General features: G+C 35.7%; 1 long non-coding RNA gene across 1 annotated transcript in view; it reads right to left on the reverse strand.

Moving 5' to 3' along the window:
* Positions 1-314: 314 nt before the first annotated feature.
* LOC125614466 overlaps positions 315-8,268 on the reverse strand; it is a 17,082-nt gene continuing 9,128 nt past the window's right edge. Inside the window, exon 3 of the long non-coding RNA XR_007345051.1 lies at positions 315-466. This is a non-coding gene — a long non-coding RNA (uncharacterized LOC125614466). The remainder of the gene's footprint in view (positions 467-8,268) is intronic.

Consider the following 8,268-nt stretch of genomic DNA (forward strand, 5'->3'; position numbering starts at 1 on the left):
GGTCTGGAGTTCTGAGAGGTTCACTGAAATTTTCTTATAATCAAAGTTCTGAAACAGAGAATAAATTATTTGAGGCACCTGCAAGGGCTCTGTTGTAGGTATTCTGACCATGGAAATAGACAGGGAAGCATTCCCTGTGAGCAAACTCCTGGCGGGTAACTGGAGCCCTGATTCCCATGATTAGAATGCCCAACAGTTTCCCCCTGAGGCTATTAAGATAACTATCAGGTGCACTACCTTGTTTCCATAGTAAATGTCCTTGGGTATGAGAGGCTCTGTGTTTGTTTTAACCTGGACCTTATCTTAGCTAGCACTCAGGTTAAAGAAATACTAATTAGAATATAGTCATGGTAACAGGAGGTATGTGTTTGAGTTAATAAACTCCCAGGCAGGGAGGAGCAGACACTTCACTTCTGCACTTCTTCTTCACCACTTCACTTCACTCTCTCTGCTCCATCCTGTCTGCCTACTTGACTTTTGTGTATGTTTCTGTTCTTTGTGCGCCTCCTCACAGATTCCTCCACAGGTGTTACTTTACACTGTTATGCAACAATGCTGTTACATTAGCAGATACCAAAAAATCTTAAAATATGAAAGCAAAATGGAAATGATAGGATAATAGAACATTTATTATATTTTCCTGCTGAAGACACTTCTCCAATCCAGAGAAAAGAAAAGAAAAAAGCTGAAAGAGAAAGTGGTACTTATTCTAGCCACAAGAAACAGAGTTTGGAGTCAGGGGATGTAAAAACATCTGAAATTTGAAGGGAATTTTAGAAAGCTGATGGCACAGAGACAGAGGACCCAAAATATATTTACAAATTATCTTCAAATCTGTGGCTAAACTGTACATGGTGGCACACACCTGCAATCCCAGTGACTCAGGAAGCCAAGGCAGGAGGATAAGAAATTTAAAGCTAGCCTTAGCAACTTAAGGAGACTCTGAGCAATATAGAGAAATCCTGTCTAAAAGAAACAAATACAGGCCTGGGGGAGTGGCTCAGTGGTTACCACACCTGGGTTCATACCTGGTACCAAAAAAAAAATTGTGGCTAAATCCTAATACATAACGTATATAAGATTTAAAGGAGCTCAACAGAACATAGCAATTGAGATAGATACACTGATTTCACAAGCTGCCTGGTTCTGGGTAAACCAAATTTGCAGTTCAATCTTGCCATGTTAGAGAGGTAGAAAATATCTAGAACTTTGTTTTTAAAACCTAGTAAGATTTTATGTTATGAGTAATAACAAATTGAAACACAAAGGGATAAAAGCTAAGAATAAGACTAAGGGATATGAAATACAAGCAAAAACAACTGCAAGATCAAAACCCATGTATGCACAGGACTAAGATTATATATTAGATATTAAACTGCCTGGGAGAAGCCAAAATATATTATTTGTAGAAAGATATAATCTACAAACACAATGACTCATCAACAAATATAATAAAATTTGCTGGATGTGAGAAGAAAGAAAATATGATTCATAATCTACAGAATAAAACTGTTAATAGAAATAGACATTTTAACAAAGATACTGGAATTTGAAAAAATAATTTAAATGCTTAGTATAGATATAAGAAATGTTTACAGGAAATGATGGACATAATGGGTGAATGATGTAGAATATGAAGCAAGGAAAAAATAAATAAAACCATCAAATGGAAACATCAAATATAATGTATCATAAATAAAACAAAATTATTAGTGACACTTAACAGCAGGTTAGACACTCCAGAAGAAAAGAGCAGTGATTATGAAATTGTTCTATCTAAAACACAGAAAAAATATCAATAAAATGCATAATGACTCTGTACCATTTAAGATACTGAATTATTCTCTAATATATTTGTAACTGGAGTACCATAAGGTGACATGAAAAACAATTAAGCCCAAAATACTTAAAAAAAGTAATGTCCAAGATATTTAGTGCAAAACATCAAACCAAAATTCCAAAAATTCAATGAGCCATAAGCAAGGCTATTATAAATTAAGTCACATATATTCATTAAAATCAATCTGTTAAAACTAAAGATAAAAAGAAAATGTTATAAGACAGAAAATTATGCAAAATCAATTCATATGAATAATCTCATAACAGTAACTATTTTTATAATTTATGGAAAATAAAAGAAAATAGATTAACATTTTTAAAGTACTCAGACAAAAGAAAAGTCAATTTAGAAATCAATATCCACCAAAAATATCCTTCAAAAGCAAAATAATTTTCAGATGAATAAAAGTTGATATAATATGTTGCTAACAAGTCCTGTTTACAAAATATACTAAAGTAACTTTCTTAAATTTAAATCAAGTATCTAATAAATAAAAGAGAGGAGAATCAAAATCAGAGACAAAAAATGAGACATTACAATTTATACCACAGAAATACAAAGGATCATTAGAGACTATCATGAAAAATTATCTTATTAAAATTGAAAAATCTAGAAGCAATTGATAACTCCTGGATACATGCAATCTATAGAGAATGGACCTGAAGAAATAGAAACCTAAACAGACCTATAATGACCAATAATATTAAATCAGTAATAAAATATCTCCCAACAAATGTCACTGCTGGATTATATCATTTATTTAAAAAAAAATCTAACACCAATACTTCACACATCATTACAAAAAAAAAAAAAAATCCTGAAGGGGAGGAAATTCTTCCAAACTCATTCTACTACACCAGTATGGATACCAAAACCAGAAAGAGAGAAAAGAAAGAAAGAGCTGGGAATGATGGGCACACCTGTAATCCAAGGGGCTCAAGAAGCTGAAGCAGGAGGATAGCGAGTTCAAAGCCAGCCTCAGCAAAAGTGAGGCACTAAGCAACTCAGGGAGACAGTATCTCTAAATAAATTACAAAATAGAGCTAGGGATGTGGCTCAGTGGTTAAGTTTCCCTGAGTTCAAACCCTGGAAAAAGAAAGAAAGGTGCAAACCAATGTAGGCGATGAATTTAGATACAAAAAAATAGTAAATTAAATTCAACTCAAAACCACATTAAAAATATACACCATCACCAAGCAGGATTTATCACAAAGATGGAAGGGCACTTCAACATATATTAATATCAATAGAACCACATCAACAGGATTTAGGACAGAAAGAACATATGGTAGAGACACCCACAGCAAGAATATGGTTGCTTCAGGTAGCAACAATTGGAGGCTATACAAAGTTGTCCTGGGGTGACTTTTTGATGACATTAAGGAGAATTGGCAAATAGTCTTTGGATCATCCATGAAGTGGAACATGCAGGTGGTAGAAGATTTCTTTCCACCTGTTCCCATGGGCTTGGGAGCATAGGAGCCAACCTGTGCTCACCCATGGCTGCTGTCCTGGTTACATCTGAGAAGTACACTGTGTTCCAGTGTGTGCAGTGCCTCTCCACACTTGTAGTCTTCATGCTCCTTATCTGGAACCTGCCAGCATCACTCAGATCCATGGTCTTCTTCAGAATCACAAATAGTGTCATTTTGGAAATATCCTTCCTACTTTACATTGCAAGTTCACTCAAATAAAGTACTTATACCTTTTCATTCTTTAGCTTCTATGGAATTCCCACTGGTGTCCAATTATATTTCAATCATGCAGCCCCTAGTTGTTTGATAGGTCACTTTCACCTTTCCAGTGATAAAATGTTGTAATTTTTTATAAGCAAAAGCCATAATTAATGCAGGTATGGTCAGTAGCAACAATATTACTCTAGCAGAAAATACTGCAGAGCTGAAAAAGACATTAAGGGGCATGTGTTAGAATTGTATATCTTTCCCTAACCTCTTGCTCTCCTTCGGCTCTCTTCTAGTTGGCCAACATAAGGTTAGCAAATTTTCTCCACCACACTCTCCCTACCTGTTCTAACTATACCAGAGCATGTGGTTCAGAAGCTTTTTGAACTTGTTTGAGGGAGGAACTTGGAAAAGTTTGGAGAAACAGGCTAGAACAAGGCTGAGATGTTGCAAGCAGAGCTTAATGGGTGCTTCTGGTAGGAGCTCAGAAGACCAGAATATTGACAGAAATGTTTAGAGTAAAGGCTATGCCAATGACATTTCAGATGGGAATAAGGACTCTTTTGGGAATTTGACTAGAGGCTGTGTGTTTATTAGCCTGGCAAAAAAAAAAACAAAAACAAAAGAAAAACTTGTCTACATTACTTTTTAATCCATGTACTGAGACTTCGTGTGATGTTGAGATTAAAGGTGATAGACTAGTTTAACTGGCAGAGGAAATTTCAATACAGCACAACATTCAGGCTATGATATGGGTACTGCTGCCTGCTGTTAGCAGATTTATAGTGTGAAGAGGGGGGCATAAAGGTTTTTAAAACTTGCAGTTATCTAGAAAATATGTGAGTTGTAAAATTTGGGCCATTGTGAGTGTGGTTGCTTAAGATATTAACACCATTAAAAAGAAACCAATTAATTGTACCAGGACAATAGAAAAGATGACTTATGGACATTTCAGGAATCAACAGGACCACCACTCATGAGCTCAAGTGTGTCAAATCTATTTTTTTAACTAAAAAGAGAGTACCTGAGTGACCTCTTTCCACAAAGCCATCCAGAAAATTGTTTTGCTAGGATTTGTTTCACTATGGTTGTCTATCCAGGCAGTTGGAAGCTACTGCAGTTGTGGTTCAAGTGGGTGGATCTGTATTTTTTTTGGGGGGGATGGTACTGGGAATTGAACCCAGGGCCTTGTGCATGCAAGGCAAGCACTGTACCAACTGAGCTATATCTCCAGCACTCCATCTGTATTTTTGACACAGTTCTCCCCATAAAGCCTTTGGTTTAGGTCTATGTTTGGACAGCAGAAATTATAATCTCTGAAATCTGTTTGGGATAATGATTTTGTATTCGTGATAAATAGTATTTTGTTTTTGGTTGTCTGTTCTATCTAATGTTTTTCAAAGAGTAGCTTGGCCAAGCCCTTGATGTTCTCTCCCAAGCAATCTTTTTCATCCAAATCCTTAAATTTTGCTTATCTTTTTATTATAAATTCTGTCTTTAGTTAATTTCTCTTTTCCTTCATGTTTTAATAGGCAATCAAGTAAAGCCAAGTAGTATCTTCCAGACTTTCTTTAGATAATTCTGCTGAATACCCTAGTTCATTACTCTTAGGGTTTGCCATCCTCAAATCTTTGGAATGGACACATAATTAAGTCAAGTTTTTGTCACTTTATTAAAAGAATGGAATTTCCTGCGCTTTCCAATATGCTCTTCCTTTTTTTCTGTTTAAGACTGTGTCAGAATTTCCTTTACATTAATATTTCTACCAACATTCTGATCATAATCATTTAAATAATCTCCCAAAGTGAGACTGTCCACAGCTGTCTTCACCATAATTACCTTTTACAGGCTAGCCTCTACTCAGTTATAAAGCTGCTTCCACATTTTTTAGATAGGCATTATAGCAATATCTTACACCTAAATGGATACCATTTATTGACTTTGTATTTGTTTATGCTGCTAAGATAACTAATACTGCGTAAATTATAAATTATACAAATTTATCTCTCAAAGTTCAGGATTCTAGGAAGTCAAGGCATCAACAGTCCATCTCTATTAATGGCCTGTTGTTTGTTTTCAAGGTGGAACATAGTTAACTCATAGAAGGACAAAAAATCTTGGGTGTCCTAATCCCTCTTGTGTGCTCAAGGAACTGTCTCTTAGCACTATTTTATTGAGATTTAAGATTGAATATGTAATTTTTGAGGAACATTAACTGTCAAAATATATTACAAAATCATCCAAATCAGAAAGAAGTAAAGTTGTCCCTATTTGTGGATGACATGGTCTAGCATTATACAGAAAATCTCAAAGATTTCAGAGAAATCAAAAGACCTAGAGAAATCACAAAACAGATATTGAAATATAAACAAAAAAGTATTTTCAAAGGTAAGAAACAGTGTCACATGCAAAGTAATTTGTATTAATACAGATTAATACAAAATAATATTAATTTCAGATCATATTAAATAAAAAAGAGATGTTCTAATATGGAAATGGTAGCCTTGTGGCATAAAGTTCTTTATCATTAAGGGTGTTTAAACAGATGCTATTATGACAGTCTTCAGTGTGGTTTAAACATTAATGCATAAAGCATAAATCTCCTTGAAGTTCTAGGTGAGCATCTACTATCTAATACTGGTGCTAAAAATAGAAGTACCATATATGAAGGACTGGAGGATTTTGAATTGTTTAAATTATGGAAGCATTTCTTCCCACTTTTTAAGTTGGGTTTGTTTCGTGATAAAAATAATCAATTTATTATTTTTGCTGAAAATATATACATATCATACATAAGTTGAATAATTAAAGAAATGTATTTAGAAAGAACTGAAAAAACCTATACACCATAAAATTTTCATGACAAGTGAATATCTTTTCAGGTAACTAATTTGAAAAATATAAAGATGGATGGTTGGACACATGATATATAGGTAAAAATAGATAGATAGATGCATATATACATACATACCCATGTTTTTTAAATAGACAATTTGACAATGGAAAACATAAATATTGGGCTCTAACATACATTATTTAAAACATGTGTTCAATATAAGTTTGCATGAACATAACAGAACAAGAAACTGAGATACACCAAAAAAGTTGAACATTAAAATAAATGTTGGTACATCATAATATACTATTTACTATAATTTTTATCTAAATAAAAGGAAACAGATTTGTAAAAATTATTTTTTTCATTATAAGCTAACTTTTCTTTTAAATTTTGTACATTATCAAGATCAATTCAAGATGGTAGAATAGAGGAAGGCTGGATTTTCCAGTTGCTCCATGGCTTGGGGTACTGCTTATTTGTGAGGTGGGCTACAGAGGGAATTCACTGAAATTCAGACAATTAGAAATTCCTAAGTATCCAGAAAAATTGGGTCCTTTGAATAGAGGACAAGAAAAATACACTGGAGACAAGCTGGTGGTGATAACAACATCAGTTCATTGCAGAGGAGAGATGTAAAGCAAACAAAGGTCATTTTTGGCATGGAAAAACATGTAGAATAGAAAAGCAGTCTGAATTTAATTAAACCAAAAGCTGCATAGTGAGCTGCTGTTTGAAAAGTGGTCCATGTTTCTGAAATGGTAAGTGGAGAGCTGAGGCAGAGAGCCACGTTGAGGAGATTACACTGCAGTTTACTGCTTCAAGATTCTGGAACCACATAGAAAGTATTTTCATGCTGTCCTAGCAAGCACATACCACACGGCTGAACAAAATTGAGAAAAACACAGAAAAGATTGTGTTGAGGGTGTTTAACTCAGAAATATGGAGGGGAATGCAACTTGCTTTCCTCTTGAGTCTGGTAGCTCATATGACCTGTTGGAGTCTGTGTATGAATTATGGGTTTGTTTGAACCATCACAAGGGAAGGAAGTTGCTTATCTGGGAACTCCTGGGTGAAATTCCTTGGTTAGAGAATGCCCAGATTAGGCTGACATTCTGCCTTAGCTCACAGCCCTAAGTTCAAATGCAAGCGCCCCAGGAATAGAGGTGGTGGGCTTAACCTGCTAAGCTCTAGCTGAGTTGTTTCTGCCATCTTCTTCCTATTTTCTCAGGAAGTTCTTTACACTGAATCCCACTGGTGTTCCCACTCATTTAAATAAGGTCTGTGGACTCCATTTTGGGGAGTTAGACCCAATATCCATCAGAGCTGATCACTTTGGATCCTACTGTTTCACTTATTTTTGTGCCTTGTTTTATTTCTTAAATTTCACATACATTTAATATTTTTAATCTGACTCACCTCCCTACCTTGGGGGAAACTGAGTAAACATCATGCAGGTCATGACATTGACCAGCTCAATAATATTTGGAAACTGAACATGCAAGTAGGATTACACTCAGGTGTTGAGAGCCACAGCCGAAGGGGCCCCAGCAAACTTCCAGCTGCCGGCTGATGATTGGCTCACAGCAGCCCCAGCAACATCTAGCTGATTGGCTCCTCTGCGGTGATGCTCATTGGGCTGTTTCCCTGCCCTTTCAGACCACGGAGCTGCTCATTGGGGGACTTTTTTGGCTCCGCCCACGTGACCCAGCCAATTGGCCTCAAGAGCAGGAGGATTGTGGGAGGTGGGGAGAAGCTTGTGTGGGAGAGAGAGGCTTGTGGAAAGCCGGTGGTGGCAGTTGAGGCTCTGAGGATTTTTCCTGAGAGGCTGTTTTGTTTGGCATGTGTGGTTCTAAAAATAAAGTTAGTTTCTTTTGACAAGTGGCTTCTGATTGTGCCCAGCCAGACTG

Source organism: Marmota marmota, unplaced genomic scaffold (assembly GCF_001458135.2).
Source record: "Marmota marmota marmota unplaced genomic scaffold, marMar, whole genome shotgun sequence".
Classification (NCBI taxonomy): Eukaryota; Metazoa; Chordata; class Mammalia; order Rodentia; family Sciuridae; genus Marmota; species Marmota marmota.